This window comes from Podarcis liolepis (assembly GCF_965112155.1).
Source record: "Podarcis liolepis genome assembly, chromosome: 4".
Classification (NCBI taxonomy): Eukaryota; Metazoa; Chordata; class Lepidosauria; order Squamata; family Lacertidae; genus Podarcis; species Podarcis liolepis.
Genome location: NC_139558.1, coordinates 56,907,693 through 56,931,434, shown reverse-complemented (window position 1 = coordinate 56,931,434; position 23,742 = coordinate 56,907,693). Strand labels below are relative to the sequence as shown.

Below are 23,742 nucleotides of genomic sequence, written 5' to 3'. Positions count from 1 at the left end.
TGCCAGGCTGGCGGTGCGGAGAAGGGCTTTTCTCCGCACCGCAAGCCTTCAGGACAGGTACGGGAACAGAGGGGAAGGGGCGCAGCGCTTTCCCTCTGTTCCCGGGGCTTGCGTGGGAGGAGGGTTTTTCCTCCCCACCGCCAACATTCAGAACAGCATTCTGAATGTTGGCGGTGGGAAGGAAAACCCTCCTCCCACCCCAAGTCTTCAGGAAAGCCATCCGATGCCGGGCGGCGGGAGAAGGCTTTCCCCCTCCCCCTCCCGGCATCGGAGCTTCGTCCCGATGCCACGCGGCGGGAGGAGACGTTCCCCCTCCGCCGCCCGGCATCGGAGCTTCGTCCCGATGCCGCGCGGCGGGAGGAGACGTTCCCCCTCCGCCGCCCGGCATCGGGGCTTCGTCCCGATGCCGCGCGGCGGGAGGAGACGTTCCCCCTCCGCCGCCCGGCATCGGGGCTTCGTCCCGATGCCGCGCGGCGGGAGGAGACGTTCCCCCTCCGCCGCCCGGCATCGGGAGGAGACGTTCCCCCTCCGCCGCCCGGCATCGGGGCTTCGTCCCGATGCCGCGCGGCGGGAGGAGACGTTCCCCCTCCGCCGCCCGGCATCGGGGCTTCGTCCCGATGCCGCGCGGCGGGAGGAGGCTTTCCCCCTCCGCCGCCCGGCATCGGGGCTTCGTCCCGATGCCGCGCGGCGGGAGGAGACGTTCCCCCTCCGCCGCCCGGCATCGGGGCTTCGTCCCGATGCCGCGCGGCGGGAGGAGACGTTCCCCCTCCGCCGCCCGGCATCGGGGCTTCGTCCCGATGCCGGGCGGCGGGAGGAGGCTTTCCCCCTCTGCCGCCCGGCATCGGAGCTTCGTTCCGAAGCCGGCGGCGGGAGGAGGTCCGAGGACAGTGGGGAAGACGCGCTGCGCTTCCCCGCTGTCCCTGAGATTTCCCTATGGGCTGTCGTCTTGCGAAGCAAGCCCATAGGGAAATTCGTTTTGCGAAGCGCCTCCAAAACGGAAAACCCTTTCGTCTAGCGGGTTTTCCGTCTTGCGAGGCGTTCGTCTTGCGGGGTACCACTGTACGTATTTCCTTTGTTTTGTTTTTCCTGAAATTTGTGCCGATCAGTTTCATCTGATAACCCCAAGTTCCACTATTTTAAGAAGAGGGGGGAAATCTCTTTAATCACTTTCCCCTACAAAATGCTATCCCTCCCTCCCAATCCTAGCTACCTTCCCCAAATTCCAGAACTAGAAATTCCCAAACATAGCTTGAAAAAAAGAAGCATTTGGTGTGTAGGAAAGAGAAAAAAGTATTCCCAAGAGTTGGAATTGTTAGCCTGAAAGAGAGCAAAGAATAGAAACGGAACCTTGGGAATTTGCACAAAAAAAGTAGCAAAGCTAAGATTTCTTCTCGGAAGACTTCTAGCTAACATGACACACGCTAGCTTGAATGAAAAATAGAGAAAGCTTGCCTTTTTCTACTGAAGAAGTGTAAGACAGGAATAAATTACTAGGTGTCTATCCCTCTTTGCATAAAATTACAGAGACGGTCCTTTGCCAGTAGTCAAGTGAATATTCCCAGGAACAAAATATTAAGCTTAAGAAGAGAACTTTAGAAGAATGAGCTTGTCAAAGTGAAGATCAATAATCTTGTAGCAGTCGTGAAAGCAAAAGTTTAACTTTGTTTTATTACAGAGTACAGCTTTCTTCCATTGGGGTTTAATTAAAAGAAATATATCATAAAGAGGTTAGATTAATTTCCCTTTATTTTTTGAAACAACGGAGCATGAACCAAGCAAAGTTTAGTCCTTTTAGGAATCACTGGTTTCAGTGGGTATGTTAAACATATGGGCATAAGTTTCCTACTGAAATTAAAACAATGTAAGAGTACTTAACTTTAGAGGATTTTGCTCAGTTACTTTTTCAACACCACCGAATTGTCAGCAATAATTAAAATTTAGCAATTCTGCATGTTAGCACTAAGCTTTTATATTTCACCAGGCAATTAGGAATACATCTTTCCACCATGGTTAACTGACGTCTGTTTTCAGTTTTTAAATATGGTTTTTCTTGTATGTTTTTGTTCTCTCACTGCAAAACACTTTTTTTTTTATGACCAGGGAGGAAGAAAAGGGGCACCTTTTTTCAATTCCCTTCATTTCTGACCACTGGACATGGTAGTTACGACCAATGGAAGTTGGAGTCCAGTAATGTTTGGAGGGTCACAGTTTTCTCATTCCTGTCCTTCAACATTCCTGCCCTAGGGCACTTATTTGTTAGACTTCTATTTCAGACACTATTTCTCAAGTCTGAGACATCATGTGAGGACAAGGTAATCTGATGCACATCTACTCAGAAGTTAGTCCTCTTAATGAGGCTTCTTCCCAGAAAAGTGAAAATGGGATTGCAGACTTAGGGAGGAAGTGGGCCTTGTCTGAGATAGTGCCATTAACCACACATTGGTTTTCCCCCCCAATTATATGCTGGAACAGCAAAGACAGACAGGTGGAAAGGATTCACAGCAGAGATTAATGACAAGCTGTTTTTGAAGGAGATTTATATGTTCATGAAAAGCTGCATAATACATACACCACAGCTCATTTGTGTGAAAGTGTTCAGCTGTGGCATTCTGGCAGCAAAATTATAAATAGAACCCTCCACAGTTCCCCAATATATACCCTTTTTTTGTTTTCTTATTAGGACCTAATGAGATGCAGTCACATTGCGAAAGGGGTCATGAATTCCACTATCAGCCAGGAAGGAAATGTCTAGTCCATTTTGTCTCCAGCAGTTCATGTTTCATTATGTGGAATTCCAAAAAACCCTAATGACACCACACAGCAAGATTGCAGCAGCCAGAGCATCACTCACTAATGATGAGCTGGTGGAGAGAAACTGTAAGCAGAGGGGCTCGTGCAACTTTTGAATCCATCCATCCATTTCATTTCAGGTTATCAGACATTCTTTTCCACATTCAAGAGCAATCTAAGTTTCCATCTCTATCAGGGTAAAAAAGGTAAAAGGTAAAGGACCCAAGGATGGTTAAGTCCAGCAAAAGGCAACTATGGGGTGCAGCACTTCAGGCCAAGGGAGCCGGAGTTTGTCCACAGACAGATTTCCGGGTCACATGGCCAGCATGACTAAACTACTTCTGGTGCAACGGGACACCGTGATGAATGCATGCAGCACATGGAAATGCCATTTACCTTCCCACCACAGCAGTACCTATTTATCTACTTGCCCTGGTGTGCTTCCGAACTGCTAGGCTGGCAGAAGCTGAGGCAGAGCAATGGGAGCTCACCAACGCCGCACAGATTCAAACAACGGGGGAGAGAACACTTTCCCAGGTAAAATTCCAATGCTGAATTTTCCCATAGGAACAAAATATCCATTGCATGAGCTCTTTAGCAACAATAAGTGTATGCCAGCTGCTAACACGCTATCAGGCGAGCTTGGCAGTTTCAACTTCATTGGTTTGCTTAGTAAACACAAATAAAATAAACAAGCAAAATTAGATCACTCTCTGGGACAGACATAAAAAAAATTGCCAACGCAAAACTGTCCAAAACATTACTGAACTCTAAATCACAGAGGCTGCATTTCAGGTGATTTTCTAAGCCAAGGATGTAGAACCTGTTAACAGATGGCCTCCTCCCCTCCCCTCCTATTCACATGCAAAAGGCTCCAGTCCTGACATCCTGTTTGAAATATAGCAACACAGAGATTTGTGCCATCCAGCCCAGTAAGGAAGGCAAACCATGTTTTGTTCTTGTTTTACATTCCAGCTTTGGGGGGGGGGATCACTCAAACACAGCGTGTCAATTTGGACATCATGGTGAACTGTGGCTTGGGCTCAACAAGAAGGGGAATTAAGTCATATGTGAGAAATAAGAAGGAAAGGGGAAAGGGGGAACACATGAGCTCAGCAATCACCACAATCCCCTACAAGAGTGTTTGAAGGCTTGTCTGAATGTGAACACTGAGTGTATACCTGTTTGTACAGACATTGTACAATGTACAAACTAGCTAGAGAATTCTGAACTCAAAGATATGCATCACCACAGGTGAGTATTCCCTCTTTTTAATTACTTTTTCATGCTGTAGCTAAAAATGTTTTTCCCCTGATCTTTCACTGTCTCAACCATGGACATTGATATTATAATACACAACAGTAACTGCACGAAGCAAAGAGGCATTGTTAGTCTGGAATAAGGTGGAAACGAAGTGTGTATGCACTCTCCAAAAATGAGAAAATGAAAACAACATTTGTATGCCACCCATCTGACTGAGTTTCCGCAGCCGCTCTGGGTGGCTCCCAACAGAATATTAAAAACATGATAAAAGATCAAACATTAAAAACTTCCCTCTACCTACTTCCATTTGTGAAAGCACAAAGCAACTAAAATTGATGGCCAGTAATTTCTTCATAAACTATATGAGAAGGTCGTTTATAGACCTGACAACTGTGTACAGTTTACCTTTATTTCTCTCGCTTGCCCAGGAGTGGTGATAGTAGCACCTCAAAGCTGAAATCCTAAAGCATGAGTTAGGGAATTAAACCCACTGAACTCAGTGGGGTTTGTTGCAGAATAGATGTGGTTGGAGGCTGTGTCTTTTCGTTCATTCCGCCTAACATTTGTTCTTAATTGGCAGTGACGTGTCATCTCATTAATAGAATTGGGGGGGGGGGGAGAGATGCAACTATATACACATTGTTACTATACAGAGGTTTTGCATGTGTATTAATTTATCCCTTCTGAAGCGACCCTCAAGTGAACAGAAATAAGATGCAGGTCTCCAACGTCTGTATATCACTAGCTGTCATAAAAGGGTGGGAACCATATGTATGCAACCTTTGGTCCCACGGCAGAAGAAAGGCGGAGTGTAGTAAAAATAGGAAAATGAATTTCTCAACATGCATACTGTGAGCCTGTTACATTCAGAATAATTAGAAATTTAATATGAGAAGGTATAATGTCCTTTGTAAGATGGGTATTTAGTCAACACAACTTGCAGAAAATGGATGTGATCCTATACATACTTACTAGCAATAAGCCCCATTGCTCACAGTGTAACTTACTTCTAAGTAAACATGCACAAGATTGTAGATCAGCCACTGTTGTCTGGCAAGAACCTCCAAGTAGACAAAATAGGAAGGATCTTAAACTAAAGCACTAAATACTATTTTCATTTCAAATCCAAGCAATACTCATGACTGGAGGATATTTTATTACAGTGGTACCTCGGGTTAAGTACTTAATTCGTTCCAGAGGTCCGTTCTTAACCTGAAGCACCACTTTAGCTAATGGGGCCTCCTGCTGCTGCCGCGGTGCTGGAGCCTGATTTCTGTTCTTATCCTGAAGCAAAGTTCTTAACCTGAAGCACTATTTCTGGGTTAGCGGAGTGTGTAACCTGAATTGTATGTAACCTGAAGCGTATGTAACCCGAGGTACCACTGTACTAGATAGGGAACCCTTCTCCAACCCCTATCGATCTCAGCAACTGTGCCCCTTGGTCAGGAGAGATGGGAATTGTAGCCCAAAACTTACAAGGTAAAACTGACAAGGTAAAACCAAAATGGGGAAGATCATGACCCAGTTGTGCTGCTTATAAAAACATTCTTTTCATATCATAAGGTTCATCACTTGTTTAGACTTCATTTTGATTGCCAAGACATGCATTGGGCAAATTACTCACTTAAATCCACTTAATACGTTTCTTCTTTTCATTCAAAAAGAAAACTGTCAAAACAGTCTAGCCCTCTGGAGCACCATAACACCATTTACTATCAACATACCAATATTTCAAGCACAGACAAGTTGATACGATATTCTGCACCAGTTCTTCCTCAGAATGACAGTTTGCAATAACGGTCATATAAAAGCACAAATTCTTCAAACTGATGTGAAGGAGAGAGAGAGAGAGATTGAGGGTAGAGAAATAAATCTACAGTTCCTCTTCCCTCTGCCCCAACTGCTTAAGGCTGCTGTTACAAAAAAGAGAAAACGTCACCTTTCATACATTCATTTTTTAAAAATTCAGAACAAGTGAATACAAAAACAAACACACTTTGTTTCCTCATGTCAGGGAACTGACATCAGAGCAGAGGGGAGAGGCGAGGCTCCCAGATTCTGCAGGAGAGGGGACTAGTAAGGGAAGAGAGAGAACGTCATCTGGGGAAGGAAGTCCAGGTGACACCAGGAAGAAGGGAGAGGCAGAGAGCATCTCGGAGGTGAGGCTCCGAGACTCTTCCAGTGAAGTCAGTGAGGAGGGCGGAGGACCACCACTCGGCACGCCCACTCTGCGCAGAAGGCTTCCGCGCAGAGAGGCGAGGCGAAGGTTGTCCGTTAAGGAATTCTTATGCTGGAGGAAATTTAGGAGACGCCCACTCACGGATTCTGCTAGTGACTGAGCAGCAGCGCTAAGGGCTGCTCAGTCAGGGAAAGACACAACCCCCCCCCTAAGCAGTTTGGAACAGCTGAAGGTTTACACACAAGCAACCCCAATTCCCATGACACCTCAGGTCAGAGTATTGCCTCCAGTATGGCGGGGGGAGTGTATCCCTCCAGGTGGTGTTAGACTACAACTCCCATCAACCAAAGCCAGCATGGCCCATGGTCAGGGATGATGTGATTTGTAGTCCAGCATTGCCTAAAGGGCCACAGGCTCCCCACACCTATAATACTGAATTCTCTCTAATCCCTGATTGTTTTACTTACAATCTTCAGATTGACTATCCCTGCAATAACATCCTTATTTTCAATTCAACTCCTTTTCTTGGTGACGTTTGAACAAAGATACATCTTCCTTTACATTAAAGCACATGGCATGCAACAATTACATAAAAAAAAACACTCAGATAAACATTTCTGAATTTATTAACAAAGTTGCAGCAAAGTGTATTTACCAAAATTATTACAAATATGAAATGATGCGTAGTAACATGAGCTCATCTTCCTCTATCCACCATTGGCTTCTCCCTTTCAGCATCAAAAACTTCCTAAAATCCTCATCCTTTCCCTGGACTCTTCTGTCTAACTGCTGTTCTTTCATCATTGTTTGCTAAAAGGGAAATAAAATTACCCACACTGCAAGCCTATACATGTCTACTCAAAAGCAAGCCCCACTGAGTTCAACAGAACTTACTCTTGGGTCAAGGTGTACAGAATTCCTGTCTAAGTAATCTTCACCTGCTCTGTTCAAGATGTGAACAGCCACAGATTAGCCACCTACAATTTGTATCATGAAAAATAGTGTGGCATATTAAGCTATTCCTCCCCAAGCACCGCTGCTTCAATCAAATTAGGAATCCCGTTCAACTGCTTTAAAAAGAACATTAGGCGACCTTGTGGTTTCAAAGCCTTTTGTTTTGTTCACTAAATGAAAGTTTAAAGAAAAGCTACATGACTATCATGGGTGAGGATCCAATCTGTTTCCCACAGATGTTGCTGAACTACTGCTCCCATCAGCCAAGACATAGTACATGCTTGCTGGGGCTGATGGGAGTTGTAGTTCAGTGATAGTTTGGGTACGTTTAGCCAAGAAAAGAGGAGAGTGAGAGGAGAGATGATAGCCATCTTCAAATAGCTCAAGGACTGCCACATGGAAACTTGTTTCTTTTCCTGCTCCAGAGGCTAGGACCCGAACCAACAGATTCAAGACACAAGAATGGAGATTCCAACTAAACAGCATGAAGAACTTTTTAACAGTTAGAGCTGCTCAACAGTGGAACGGACTCCCTCAGAAGGTGGTGAACTCTCCTTCATTGGAGGTTTTTAAGCAGATGGCCAACTGTCACGGATGCTTTAGCTGAAATTCCTGCATTGTAGGCAGTTGGACTAGATGACCCTTGGATCCCTTCCAGCTCTACAATTATGATTCTGGCAGGCCAAAGGATTCCCACTCCTGCCCTAGTGCACTGAAATATTTTCTGATGCAACCTCGAAATTACCCATTAAATTTACCAGGAAACCCACGCCAACAGATGCAAACTTCCTGGCATTTTAGAAATCTCTGTACTGCACTGATAGCAAAATCAATTGTCCCTTGTTAGCAGAGGGCCTAAGCAAATAAGGTTATTTTCAGTTTATTTCACCAGATTAAAAATCGTAATATTGAAACAAAATGAAAAAATGACAACGTACGTTTGTTGGACATACTGCAGGTCTTTGACAACAGTATTGTTCTTAAATTTTAAAATAAAGATACATTGAGTTAGCTGAAAAACAGCATGTAATGTATATATAATAAGTAAACAGAAGCAGCTACCAAACAAAACCTAGGTACATTTGTTTTCATTTCCTCTCCTTTTTCCATTCATTTTTGGCAACACAGTTTGAAGTCTTCCTCTCCAATGTAAAGTCTAGACTAATTTTTCTTTTATTTACATTAAAGACAAAGCTTTGAAACTTCCAAAATATTAGTTAGCCAATATTGGGGGGCGGGGTTTGCTGTCGAGTCCTTTTACTCTCATTTTTCTTTTTCAAAGTGGGGGTGGGAGACTTGTTTTGAAAAGTAATACAAGTTTTCCCCACCTTCCACCAACAGACCAGATTACATGGATGAATTCTGGAGACATTTTACTACTGCAATTCAGTTCTGCTGCTTTCGAGAGTGAGACTGAGTGAAACAAAATATTTCCTCCGCCACAATACGCTTACTGTTTCCAGAGGGAAGTAAGAGGCCCTTTCAGCTTCTCTATTGTCCTATCTTTCTCAAAGATCACTGAAGAGACTTTAAAAAGTCACAATACAGTACAATATTAGTTAGTTTAGATGAGTGACTAGTACCCAAAATTCCACTTCAATTTAACTTATAAAGGAGAGAATACAGTAAAGGTTCTTCCTGGTCATTTTACAGCCTGGCATGCTTCTAGAGTTCATAGCTCAAATAGAAGGATAACATAGGCTCTGCCTGGGTTCAAACCCAGTATTTAAAGCAGGCTAACCAGATGTTAAAAGGGATGCAGGTGGCGCTGTGGGTTAAACCACAGAGCCTAGGACTTGCCGATCAGAAGGTCGGCGGTTCGAATCCCCGTGACAGGGTGAGCTCCCGTTTCTCGGTCCCTGCTCCTGCCAACCTAGCAGTTCAAAAGCACGTCAAAGTGCAAGTAGATAAATAGGTGCCGCTCCAACGGGAAGGTAAACGGCGTTTCTGTGCGCTGCTCTGGTTCACCAGAAGCGGCTTGGTCATGCTGGCCACATGACCCGGAAGCTGTACGCCAATAAAGCGAGGTGAGCGCCGCAACCCCAGAGTCGGTCACGACTGGACCTAATGGTCAGGGGTCCCTTTACCTTTACCTTAACCAGATGTTGAGCTCCTATCATCCTGTGCTGGCAGGGGCTAACAGAGTTGGAGTCCAACAACATCTGGAGGGCCACCGGTTTGTAACCCCTGCTCAACCCCCCCTCCCCCCAAAAACACACACACACACACACACACAAAACAACCTCAGGCAGCAAGGCTGGCAAAGATCTCCACCTGAGACCCTGAAGAACCACTTCCAGGCAGTGTAAGCCAGGGTTTCCTAAACTTGGGTCACCAGCTGTTGTTGGACTACAACTCCCATCATCTCTAGCTAGCAGGAACAGGTGTCAGGGAAGATGGGAACTGTAGTCCAAAAACAGCTGGAGACCCAAGTGTAACAATTTTTAGATAGGTGGACCAATAGTTTGATTCAGTGTAAGACAGCAGGTTGATAAGTTTGTATCCTTGCTGCAATCAAAGCCATTAGTGACCCACTGAGAATTTTCCATTCTAACTTGGATGACTCGGGAGCGGGGAGATGAACTATTTGGACAGGTGAGCCCATTCTGCCTACCTCCTCCTGCCTCACATTTGACTGCTTAAAACCAGAACTATTTCAGACAATGGCCTTTCATTGGCCTTGGTTTTCAGTAGTCAGAGACATGGTCAGAGCTGGGGGGGGGGGGAATTCATGCTGGTTACGTTCTTAACAAAGTAATGGAAAGGCAGAAAGCAAACTTCACTCACAGAATGGCAAAATATAATAAGCAAGTCTCCTTTTGCTGTGTATATGCAAAACGGCTTTGAAATGATGAAACTCCTCCAGCGACAGTGTGTGAATTGTGGACTCAGCTATTCACTTAATTTAACACAGGAATATGCTATTCATAAGCTGAAAGCTCAAAGTAACACAGTACGCTCTTTTTTGTTTTTTAAAGTGCTGATCAAATCCAGTATGTCTAAGCATGCTGCATGGGGGAAGGAGGAAGAGAGAGAAAAAACATCTCTGTGAAAACTGCACGCCACTTCAAGTTTTCAATGTAATCTATCACAAACAAAACTAACGAGAGCAGCTGCTAAACCTACCGGTATCAAATGGGCATCAAAATATTTGGAACAAGCTACAGGATGTGAGTAGTAGAATATCACACAACTCAACATCTGATATGGACCCAGCCATGCAGAGTTCACCAAGAGGTCTGCAAGCTTCCCAGCATGGAACACAGCAGCCATAGAAAAATACTATAAATGCAACGGTTCAGCACAGAGTTGCCTTGCTGAAAAGAGGCATTGTGAGTTATTCTGCATTACCGGACTAGATTAAACAGATGACATTAAACACTGTCTTTATAACCGCAGCCTGCATCAATTCACACCGACAAATTCCTAAACAACTTGGACCTCAAATAACTGAAGGAGCACCTCACCCCCAAGGTGCTGATACAGAGGAGGCCCTGCTGGCAGTTGTTCCACCCTGCAAAGTTCTGTCAAATAAACATGCTAAATCAGATCCCAATCAAGTTAGGACTACTGGAGCATTTTCAAAAATGCTTCCCAATTCATAATTTGCCAGAAAGCCAAGATTGCTTCTGGCAATGGGAATGTAAGGTCGCAGCTCTAAGCAGTTTTATGGCATTTTTAGCTGGCAACTCTTCTGTTTTGCCTAAACTACAAAGTTTTCATCAGTTGTACGGCATTATGTCTGTTATAGCACCCTGCCCCCCCCAAATAAACAAGTAGATAATACTTGTTACCTCCAGTACTTTTTTTCTTTTAAAAAAAATGTTTAGGGTTACTCTTATTTTCCTACTCATATTGAAATACTGTCCCTCCCACAATGAGGCCAAACTTAGATTCACAATATGTTTAGGGGTATGCGTACCCCTGAGTCCCCCCCCCCCAAAATAAGCACTGGTTACCTCTATCCTCTTCATCCCTACCTCTGAGAACAGGAAATGCCCATTTGTCTTTAGTACCAATATGCTCCTGAAGAAATTAGACATCAAAAGAACAAGTGTCCATTGAGATGCACTGAGCTGGATTCAAATTCCTAAATATTAAATCCCTGGTGGGCAGTGTGTACTGCAAGATTTGAATATCACTGTGCAAACTGCCCCACAAATTGTGGTTGATATTAGCTAATAAAAGGAAACTGTGAGTGTAATGTATTTCCAAATTTTCTTTTACCGTCTGTTTTAAACATGTATAACTGCTGATCTTCTACATGCAAACACTTAGTTTTGAGAGGTGGCCTACCTTTGTTCTGCATAAAACATAGCACACAATAATATTCAAATCAAAATAGGATCAAAACAAGGGAAATCAAAGAATTCCAACACTTTCCCTTGTCAGCTGTCTCAAGACAGATGGAGAACCCATGCGGCTGTCCAAGCATAGACGCTGTTCTAAGAATTCACCTCCCACAACGCAATATTAAGTCACTCTTGTATGCCTGCCAAGTCATTCCACAAGACTGTGGATTTTGGTAGGTATTCAGTCACTTCAGAAGTACAGTCTGCACATTATAACTTATGCATCGGTTGTCAAAGTGAATTCAACATTGGAGTTTTAAAACCATTTCACACATCTTGTATTCTCACTGATGGAAGGGGTATTTTCGGAGGGAGTACAGAAATCATATCTATCTACGGATACGGCGCAGGGCGAAGAAAGTAATACAGGACCTAAGTGACATGACAGGGAATGGCATGACCAGACGCAGGGGAGCAGCATTCTTAGCACACTAGTTTTCCACACAGGGTAAATGGCTATGAAAATAACACCCTGCTATTACCTCAGCTATGCCCTGACTCGCTGAGTTCAGAATTCAATGAAAGCACAAAGGGAGACCGAAGACTGCACACCCAAAGATATCACTGAGACACCCATCCAGAAACTGCTAAACCGAGAACCTGTTATCTTAGCCACAAAGCAACAAACATCTCTTTTCCAACGCACACTTAACTGTGAGAGCACAGCCCCTGCTTAAAAACAGCAGAATAAATGGCTCTATGTGAACTGAACGCTGGAATCTCTTCGTTTATGTGAATACACTTCCCCTATTCAATAATGAACAACTGAAATGTGATATATGCACTGGGACCAAAGCCCTAAATAATTATCACTCAGGGCAGAAAATTACATACGCGTTGGATTCAGGCTAAGTGTGCAACAATGCCCCTCTCTGCCATGCTGATGACTGGGGAAGGGGGGTGAATAGGGCACCTTTCTGCTGGACTGCACCAGAAGTGCAATGGGGGGGATGGGACTCAGCTGCAGCAAAAGGTCTGATCTGTGACCAGGTGGATGGAAAGCTAATGCAGACAGTTTGCCTGCCAGTGGTAGAGAATGGGGCGTCTCTGGGTTGTGGATCCCAATCTCCAGGCCCTTTAGCTACACCAGCATGGAGCTGCCATTGCACCTTCCACTCTGGCCAGAGGGAGCCAACAGAGCTTGGCACACAGCAGTGGAACCGAACCACTTCTCGCCAGTCCCACACGATTGCTCTGCTCAGGAATCAAACTTAGCTTAGCCATGGGCTAACCTGTCGCAATCATTTCAATGGGACTGTACATAAGAAGCCAGACTGACAAGGCACCTCTCCCTAAGGAAACACTTCGTTTCATTTTAAAAAGCCGTTCTAGTGATCGTCTTGTACTATTTTTAAATGATGTTTTATTTCTGTAAACAACGTTGATGTTGCCTCATATAAATGGTGTCATGTAAATACTCTTATATAAATAAAGCAAACACATTTCACCACAGCACCTTCTGCTCCACCTACATCACTGCAGGAGCCAGGATAGGAGGTGGGGGTGGGGGGGTGGATGGGCTGGAGAATAGCTAAATTGCTCTCAGATTAGACTGTGCTTATTTCTGATTTTAAGAAGCAGAGAGCATTCTTGGATGCCAAAATTTAAAATGCCAGAACATAAAGAATCAGTGAATATATAGGATATATATATGCATGTATTTCCTATAAACATAATTAGCACTGACTTACAAATTGTATTTTTCTCCCTCTTCAAGATAACACCATCTAATTACCGGTCTGCACCATCTGTAACAACACCAAAACTTTTTTCTTCTGGAGGAGGAATCTACTCAAGAGCAGCTATTAAGTTTGGGAAAGCAGCAATTGTACATACAAGGAGTGGAATGTAATTTTACCGCCAGGAGAATTTATATGTGAGTTAAGAGCTTGGGGAGGGGGGAGATGGGGGGAGCAGAAGAGAAACACAGTCTTTGCTAGCTCTGCATCTGACCTGAAAATGCCAAAAAAAAAAAAAAGGTAAGATGCCTGACTGCTAAGAGCTGAGCAGGTGCATAAACTGCAGGGGACTTTTCTTTCAACGCTGCAGCTTTCAAATAAAATGGCACCTTGAGGCATCGGTAGGTAACAAAACAAAGCTGTGCAAACCAGCCATATGGTCACGTTATGTATTTGTTTCCCCCTGCAAAGCGCAGTTCTGCTTCCAGTGGAGGGCATTTATTAAAAACATGCTTCCAAATAACATCAAATAACAAGTTTCCAGCAATGCACATCTGGGGCAAATGCTTTATTACTGTCTTTGCTCTCTTTATCTGCCTCCCAGGTAAGAAGACGACAAATCTCCCTACATTCCCTGTCGAAGCAGCTCTAATAGCTTTGGACCTTTCGCCAGTTTCTCAGCCCTCCACCTGACGGACAGTAGCACCGGCAAAATTGAGGAATGCATTGCAGCAGCAAAGGAATCAATGGCTGCATTATGTTCACAGTATTCGTAATAAAGGAGTTCATTTAAAACGATCATAGCACTAAAAGGTTTTCGAAAATCTGTAAGCAGCTCTCTGCCATGTTCTTATGTCGATATGATTATAAAGGAATATTAAGTTACACAACATTACCCTGAGATTGAAGCCCAAATTTCAAAGGAACCAGCATTCCAGGGCTGGTCAAACATTCCCCAGAGGCAACTCAAATCGCTTTAACAGATAAAGGGAGAGAGATCCCTCAAAAAACCTTTAAAAAAAACAAAAAACCACTATACTGTTCTATTCTACAGTCTTGCGTCCTCACACCCCCACTTCCCCCTCAGCATTCAGCTGCTCCATTCAGAAGCCACTTTGTCAACTGAGACGGTCTCCTAATGCCAAGTTATGCCGTGGGATAAGATGCCTGGAACTCAAAGCATCTGGAAATATTCCCTCACAGACACTTAACACTATTCAAGATGGTAACATCCTCTAGACACTCCACTATAAACAGAAAGAAAGATGAGAGAGGGGGCAAAACAGCAGTTTGCTCTTAGGTTTCTTGGTCACACTGGGGCTCCAGAGCATTGGGGGCGGGGGGGGGGGGGAGGCAGAGGCACACACTGAAACAAATTTGGTTGCCATAGCAAACAACTCACTCATTTTTGGCCACTTGCATGAAAGCGATTGCCACTCAGCCTCGATGCTCCTCTTTCACAAGAACCTTTTAAACCCAGCCTGTCCCTAGCTATGCTCACTGGGGCTGACAGAAGTTGATGGCCAAAACATGTGGAAGGGACCTGGTTGCAGAAAGGCTGTTTCAGCCTCTTGTCATGCTCCAGAAAGGAGAAGCAAACCGCTAGTAACAAAGCAAGAAGCAAAAATAAACAACAAACCATGAGGGCAACAGTTCTGCTTTTCTGTCCCGCTGACTTAAATAACCTAAAATACAGGGTGGGGGAAATCCAGTAATTTCAGCTACACCTGCCCCCCCCACTTGCAAAGACTCAATGACGTCTCCCCAAATACTAGACTGAAGGGTCTCTGCCCAGCTCCCCCTTGAAAGCTGTGCTTGGACAAAATGTTGGCTCCAGATGTCGGGGGGGGGGAGGAAAGGACCCCTGGATGGCTAAGTCTAGTCAAAGGCGACTATGGGGTTGCGCTCATCTCACTTTCTGGGCGAGGGAGCTGGTGTTTGTCCATAGACATCTTTCTGGGTCATGTGTCCAGCATGACTAAACCGTTTCTGGCACAACGGATCACTGTGATAGAAGCCAGAGTGCATGGAAACGGCGTTTACTTTCCCGCCGGAGCGGTACCTATTTATCTACTTGCACAGCCGTGCTTTCGAACTGCTAGGTTGGCAAGAGCTGCGACACAGCAATGGGAGCTCATCGCGGGGATTTGAACTGCCGACCTTCCGAATGGCAAATCCAAGAGGCTCAGCAGTGGAGCTCAAAGACCACCTGGCCCCCACATGCCAAACATCTCTCAGCCCAGGCTTTCCACAGAAGGAGCCATATGGTGCTTGCATCATGGTTAGGCAGGAAGCTTCTTCATTGAATTGAGGCAGAAGAACTCCAAACAAGTCATTTGTGACATGATAGCTCCCCCCCCTTTTTTGATTCCCAAGAACCACACATCTGCCTGGCCTCTTTCTGTAACAAAACCTTAACATTTAATAATTTGAATTATTCTTGTCTGTGTGTGGCAATGCTTGCCCTCCTTGGCCAAGCCAGCTGCTTTACTCTAACAGTCTACCATTTACAAAGCCCTCTCTGTGTATCCTCAGCTCAACTCCTCCTCTATTCAATAAGACTTAACACAGAGATCATTTTACGGAGAACTTCAAAAGAAAGGCGCTTATACCTCACATTCTCCACAACCCTCATTCCTGTTCATGCTACCAGAGGTTGGCTACCGGAATAATCAAGAACAGATATTCAATTAGAGATGGAATTCTTTTCTTTGAACAGGAGGCAGGAGCCACTAATACGGAAATAATGGATTTGACAGAAGGTGCGGTGGCTTTAGACTCTAACGAAACCTTACTATCAAGACAATTTAGGCTGCAAAACTACATATAGCATCTGAGTACAGATCGGCTGAAAACAGAACTAGCCTAAGGATAACTTCAGCATGTAAGGTGACAAGACAGTTTAGCGATTACAGAGTAAACAAGGTTAGATATGTTGGGAGCGCGTTCAGATCACACAAACAAGAAGTGCTGTTTATGTCACACTCTCTTACAAAACAACTCTAACTGCGGTATGAGACATTTCCTCGTTGGCCCTTCTCTATTAGAATAAAGTCACAGCAGTTCAAGGCAATGGTATATCTCTGCATTCTTCCCATGGTGCAGCTTGTCTGGTCTCAACCTCAGTTGTAACATCAACAGCTGAGTTGAGGGCCAGCTTGATAAAGACTATGCTGTGGGGGGTGGGCACTGAACCTGCAGTCCCCAGATGCGTTGGGCTCCAATTCTCATCAGCCCCACCCTGCATGCCCAATGGTCAGGGATGATGGTAGTTGTAGTCCCACAACCTCTGACGGGCCACAGGTTCCTCATCCCTTCTACATAGTTCCAGAGGTGGGAAGACTTCTTGCTTGTGGGATCTACTTTTATTCAAACCCCTAGATCCATCAATCAGGGATCAGTGCAACCACCATTAAAGAATTCCAAGCTGGGGAATATCTATTTAGTACCAGAACTGAGCAGAGCATACAGTCTTCCCACAGAAATTTCCACGAATGTGTGCTATTAAAAAACAAAACACCCCACATGTTTTGTTACTCCAAGCTTTCTTCATTTCAGGAGTATAATAAGCAGGCCAGTGCTGCTATACAATTGTATATCATAAATCTACTACAGGCTGTCCATAGATCTACCAGTACACCCAGATCTGCTTTTGGTAAAGACTATATGAACATTCTGGTTTCTTAATTTCAGAATAACCATTTCAGGAAGATGTTCAGTTCTAGAACACATGAATGTACATACATAACCTGCCAATAATTTTTAATTCAAAGTAGATGTTCACATGGCAAAGCGGTCAATACAATTCTTTGTTCCTTAGTGTGCACACGTGTGCTAAAAAAATACATGTTTTGTTACCATATGCGGTGATGTTCAGAACTGCTATCTATTATAAACCCCAACCAGTTGGAACTTAGGTTATGTTATGTGGAGTACACAATTCTTTATCACAAGCTATCCATACATCAAGGGAATGACTGCAGCAATGCTGCTGATACTTTGAGAATTGTATAACAACTATATACATTAGAAATATTCCATGTCAATATAAAAAACCAACAAACCTTTGCAAGGTAAAAATCACTAAGCCTCTGACAAAGCAACTTTTCTGATTCTGAATATTTAACTATTTTTCTGATCCTTGTCTGAGAAATCTTCAACTTTTGCCAGTTATGTGGTTCATACAAATCTATTCCAAGTAATTATGTTTCTTTAGAAAGCTAGAAAGTGTAAATGGAAGAATCAAAATGATTTGCATTCAAATCCCAAATTAAGATATGCACTCTTGGGTAATTTACTCTGCCCAATGCTTTATTCTATTTTCTTTTAAAGACCAAGTAACACACATTTAACTAAAATATAAATATAGCTCTGGGTGGAATCCACACAAGCTGTTCCTCCAATTATATTTATAGTTATAGCAATTGCAACAGAATGAAGTAAATAAGGAATTAATACAGAAAGAAGCAAATCCTTAGCAATCCGTTATTGCTATCATGAGCCATTTGCATACAAAAATGCAACGTAAAAGTTCTACAAGAGTGTCCAGCTGCATTATTGCTAAAAGTGAATAGTCAGTGGTTTCTAGGAAGCCTACAAACAGATTGTGAAGACAACAACCATGTCCTTGTGTTTGACTCTCAGCAACAAGGGTTCGAAATTAGCAGGGTGCCAGGTGCATTTTGCACCTTAAGATTCTCCATTTGCGAGCACCTCAACAGGTCTGGGTGCCATTTTTTGCACCCGGCTGACACTCAAGAATTACTGAAATGTATGTACTTTGAAGCCTCAAAGTATATGTTAAGGACAGACTATATGTTAAGGAGTTTAACAATAAAGAGTATAGTGTTTTGAAAACTGAAGTATGGTATCAATATTTTTATTGTAAACATCAAATTAAACATGCATTAACAATTTCCCAGTTTCTAACACTGTCAGCAACCAGTATTTGGAGACTGAAACACTGAACGTTCCATTTTGCATCATCAATGAATCTGTCCAACCTTGTAGAATTCGAAGGTGATAATATGGACTGTTCCAATTCCAACTGAAAGGGGGCATTAATGCCCCCTTGCATAAAACCGCCTACAAGTATAAACTAGCACATTAGAGGCAAAGCAGCCACTCCTTGTTGTTCTAAGTTTCTACTTACAGAGCAGTATATAGTTTTTATGCCTGGAGCCCTTTATGAATTGACCTAGCATGTCCACCCAACCACCTGATTCTGTTCCATGTGTGAACCAAGCCTAGGAGAAGAAAATAAGCTAAAGAAAATCAAGCAAAGCTAACAGCAAACCTAAAAAGGACCATCAAAAGCTTCAGATAAATAATATATTTAACAAATGTAAAACATTTAGTTATCCAAACACTTAAGAATCCATAACACACATGCTATGACTATGGAGGTTTGAAACAAACAATCCATAAGCCCTTTCAAAATACGCATACACAAATTGCTCCACATTCGAGAGAACCAACCAACTAACTACCAGGGGTCCTCTTAGGCAAATCATAAAACCACGGACACACAGAACTGTAGAGCTGGAAGGACCATGTAGGTCATTTAGTCCTGAAATGCAGGAACATTTTGCCCAACATGGGGCTCAAACCCACAACCATGAGATTAAGAGTCTCATGCTTTACCGAGTTATCTTCATATCACATATTCATGTATAACTGGTACGTGGGCACTGCTACTAAGCAGGAGAGGGCCAATAAAAGGAAGTACCCATTCAAGATATTTTAACAATTTAAAAGTATTGCACCACACTGAAGCCAATATAAAAACTCACTATCTCTACTACACAAACACTTTCCTCAGGAGTTTCTTTATGACCAGCATGGCAGAATGCCTTGTTTTTAAAAGGATTGCATGCTTATCCCAGAGTATTGACAGCTCCATAAAACCCAGTGAGTGATCAGATGGCTCCAGCTTTGAAGACTGTGCATGGTGTTTCAGCTTTCCCAGATCTGGTGTTTCACGAGCAGCCCCCATCATCCCAAATGCATTTACTTGGACAAGCCCAGGCCTGGCATCGGCTGTGCCATGCGTCACCCGGCTCACTGCCAGCAGGAAGCATGAGACTCTCCCAACAGGAAAGGGACTTGCCTTTCTCCAGAACATTTTTCGCTCCCCAAAATCAACATTACAGTGCACAACTGGCAGGGCTGAACCAAAACACTTTGCCAATCCCAACAGCGCTTCAACACAATCTTACAGCATTGCCAAGGATGGCAGGGCAGATTTCTCATATTATTCCCTTCTTCCCTGGGACCTCTAAAGTTATTTATTTTTATTTGCATTTCTATCCCAGCAATTTCCCCCCGCCCCAGGAGCTCCAGAGGGTATTTATGGTTATCCCCTTCTTATTCAATCCCTACCACAACCCTGAGCAGTAGGTTAGGCTGAGGGGCAGTGACTGGCCCAAGGTCACCTAGATGCCCAAGTGGGGATTTGAACCCTGAGTGCCAGCAGTGTTCAAGATAAGCCAGGCACATTTTGCGACTGGTGCGGGTCCAATTACAACTACATGGAGATCTCTGGATGCCAGGTTGGCAACTGACATCTCCATCTGGCTGGCCCCTCCAGCTTTCTTAAGAAGGTAAGCAGAAGAGCTTATTTGTTGTATTAATCTCCCACCTTTCTTTCCAAGGAATACATGGTTCCCATCAGCCTCACAGCCAATGGTCAAGGATAACAAGGCTTCTAACCATGTGGGGAGGGCAACATCTGAGAAGGTTTCATTTAGACAAGGCTCATTCTCAACTCCCCAGGGAGATTGAACCTAACACCTTCTGCATGCAAAGCACATGCTCTATCACTCTTCGTCTGCAATCAGACCACCAACAGGGAGCATGTAAAACTGTCGTCCACACATTAACCCAGCTCCCAAGAGTCCCTCTTTTGAAGCTTTGGAAATTAATGACAATCCTACATTCTCAGTATTTAATTAGAAGGGGCGTTGGAAGACACCAAACAGCAGGTGGAATACAGCCTTATGGGTCACTTAAGGCAGGTCATGCCTGCAGGTTTGAACCAAGCAGGGTCTGAATTTGTTTTAATCAATCACTTTGGCAGTTCAAATATTTCAGACCATGAAAGGAGATTGCCATTTATTTATTTTTAGTAACTATGCAAAAACAGACTCAGAATTAGTGGGACAATGCCTTTATTAGGCCAATTTATCTTAAAAATCAAGGACGTTGATTTCAATGTTATACAGAACTCTTTTTTTCTAGGTATTGTTCTGAAGAAAAGAAATAAGCTGAGCACCGCCTGTCCAGCCTTTGAACATAACCAATGAATCACACTGCCATCTCTGAATGCTAACAAGTCACCACACAGACTTGACTGGCACAGACAGCTAGTTCCCAAACGCACAGCAGATTCTCAGCCTACGCCTGACCTCTGGGGTCTGGGATATCAACATGTGGAATCAGGGTATGGGCACCAGGCTTCAGTCAGGGCAAATAGGAATCAAGAAAACCACAACTGATGACCACATAACATAGACCTGTATCAACATGTCGTCAGATGTAACTATATAATCCTGCAACCCGGGGCAGTAGTAAATGTACGTAAAGTATTTCATGAGGAATACTATGAGGAACATGACCACATACACAGGCATTCAGAGTCAATTTAAGAGCAAGACCCATAGATAGCAAGATTATTCAGAGTGCAAATTATACAATTAGGAACAGATAGTGAAAGATAGGGAAGAGTGACTTTTGCATGTCCTGAACAAGAAGTAAAAACAAACCAGCAATGTCTTTGGTCCATCTTGAAATCAGTCAGTTCTGTTGAATACAACCAAGCTGTCCTGAGGATTATGGATATGTTATGGGTTCTATTTATGCAATCGTCCAAACCATGGTTTGCAAAATTGGAAACAAGCAAAGGTTTGTCTGTTCCCTCTTCCCCTCACATGCAACTTCCTCATGTTTCCTGCTTAGCACTAACCATAGTTTGCTGGAACGTTCAGGTCAGGAACAATAGCCTTTGTGACCTGGGATATATAAAAATGAACTGGAGTAGGAAGTCACATATAAAAGGGTAAGAGAAAGGAGTACAAATTCCTGATTGTTGGCCATGGGATTTTAGTTTTAGACCACAAAAAAATGTATTTAGAATTGTGCCAGCAAATATACCCAGTGCTAGAAATAGCACACTTTGGACTTCTGCAACCCTATACTACCAAAGAACATGTATTTTAGTTTCTGACATCCGAGAAGCAGGAAAAATTAAAAGTTGAAAATAGAAACCACCAATTTTGTAGTAAACAAAAGAAAGTGTATCATTTGGACACAAACAGTTGCACACAGTCACAATACTGATGACTAGCTGCATATTTGGATATTGAGTCTGGTTTTATATTACAATATTAAAACCATCAGGCTCATCAAAAAAACATTAAAAACCCAACAGGCAAAATATTGCTATACTACAGCTATTGTTGCCGATCAAATAAAACTGATGCACTTCACGTCTGTAGCCAAGTTTATTTGTTGTGTCAACCTGTAACTTTCCTATTCAATAAGCAAAGTACAAGGCACCATTTCATAAAACTAAGAAATATGGTCATGTATTCAGTTTGTTAAAATATGTAACAAAGAACACTCCGCTAGCTAGTACAAAAGTTCTACTTAGTCAACATGTTTGAATACTTATACCATATAACCGATAAACATTTTATTTGGGAAATAAAGCGCAGGCACATGTGTAGCAGAAAGAATGGCCAAGGCCTTTATCTCTTAAATCATTCTATCCTGCATCTTAAAAATAATCACCTAATGCACATCACTGCATAACATATGAACACCAAAGGCATTTTAGGATGCATTCCTGCAGCAAGCTACTCTCAGTCACTGGAGGGAACCTGCAGCTCCCCATACATTGTTGGACTACAGCTCATATCCCTGGCCACTGGCCATGCTGGCTGGGAGCTAGGGAAGCAGTGTTAGAAACTCAGATTTATAAGCTAGGCGCCAAATGGCTCCTTAAACCAGGGTCACAGTCACCAAAATGCAATGCCTAGTTGCCACTTGGGAGCCAGACAGCTCGAAAGTCTTTTCTTTTCAATACAACTTTTTGGTTCCTGAAATTCATTCTGATTGTGCAGATAAAATCTAATGCATAGAATTCTACAGGATGTGAAAACAGGCAAGATCCAGGCACGCACCACCGGATGGTGGAGATGTCAAGTGGCAAATTTCAAACAAGGTAGGGAATTTGTAATCCATTAAAATCTGGAGGCCCACAAGGTCTTTATCCCTAATCCTGAGTCTCACCAAAACTCAAACCTGAGCAGCTTCCACAGACAATACATTTTATTTTGGCTGAAAGAAAGCACTCAGCAATACCTATACAAAAGTCCCATACTCAGGCCTCAGGTTTGGAAATTAAATAAGCAGCTTTATTTTCTACATGCTTACATTCTAAGAGTTACAACTTCCTTTGTAAACATTGGCCTTGGAATGAATTCAACATTCAATAGAAATAATAAATCTTCAGTTAAGGCTGTAATTAACATCTTCAGCACATAATTTTGTTTTATAAAATGAGCTTCACAAAGACAATTTAATTATGTCCAAATGGGTTAACACTGAAATTTGACAATTTGCAGCAAATGATGCCAGAGGGTGGGGGGAGAGAGTGAAAAGAAAATCTATCCAAGGCCATAACTGAAAGCAGAGGCGGCTTTGCAACCGTAGACAATATTGTTCATCATAACACCAATCCTATCCTAATGAATCTGACATTCTTCAGAACAAGGCCATGTAAATTAGTTCAGTACAGCAGGATGGTTTCATTTTATAAAACGAAAAGCAAGTGGGTTGCGCAACAATACGTTGCAATGTAAATTCTGCCCCTGGGGAAGGTGTGGCTCTCCAGATGTTGTTGTAGTACAATGTTGTGTTTTAATTGTTGTGAGCCGCTCTTGGAGCCTGGGGTGAAGGGTGGGTAACAAACTGTAATACTAATAACAGTAATAATAATACAACTCCCATCATCCCTGACCAGTAGCTGTGCTACCTGCTGTCCTGATGGGAGTTGTCCAATAATATCCAGAGGGACACAGACTCCCAACAGGACTACTTCTGTCCCGGTTGACATCCAGGTAGCCATGCCTTCTTCCAGGATCCTATAAGCTGTCAAAGGCTCAAACCAGCCAATTCACTTTTTTCTCTGATACTTCTGCAAACCTCTGAGCTTCCTTGAGCCTGCTGATTTTGTTTCAAAATGACATTATTCTGGCTCCATTTCTCTTGGCACAAGGGCATCAAGTTCACCATGAGAGGGACTGATGTGTCCTTTGTCTTGATTCTTATCCACCCATGGAAAAGGGATAACAATATTGCTGAGGGTTCAGTTTGAACCAAGGTACAACAGAGTGTTAGGCTTGGGGCCAGACCTTACATGGCAGAGATGGGCTCCGTCACATATGAAGGAAGCTTGTAAACAGCTGCTCATCCCGGGGCAGGTAAAAATAGGGCCCTCCAAGACAGCCCTGGCAGGAAAAAA

At 43.4% G+C, this 23,742-nt stretch overlaps 1 protein-coding gene and 1 long non-coding RNA gene across 8 annotated transcripts in view; one reads left to right on the top strand and one right to left on the bottom strand.

Annotated features, from left to right (window-relative positions):
* APP (amyloid beta precursor protein) overlaps positions 1 to 23,742 on the bottom strand; it is a 142,577-nt gene that overhangs the window by 115,397 nt on the left and 3,438 nt on the right. The window lies entirely within an intron of this gene.
* On the top strand, positions 5,908 to 14,228 carry LOC310705650. Of its 4 annotated transcripts, none has more exons than XR_014525426.1 (4): positions 5,908 to 5,987; positions 7,612 to 8,054; positions 13,256 to 13,414; positions 13,822 to 14,228. It is a non-coding gene; the product is annotated as an uncharacterized lncRNA (long non-coding RNA). The 4 variants fall into 4 exon arrangements; XR_014525427.1 differs by lacking the exon at positions 5,908 to 5,987 and adding an exon at positions 8,528 to 8,655 and having other exon boundaries at positions 6,608 to 7,727; positions 13,822 to 14,105; XR_014525428.1 differs by lacking the exon at positions 5,908 to 5,987 and having other exon boundaries at positions 6,719 to 8,054; positions 13,822 to 14,053.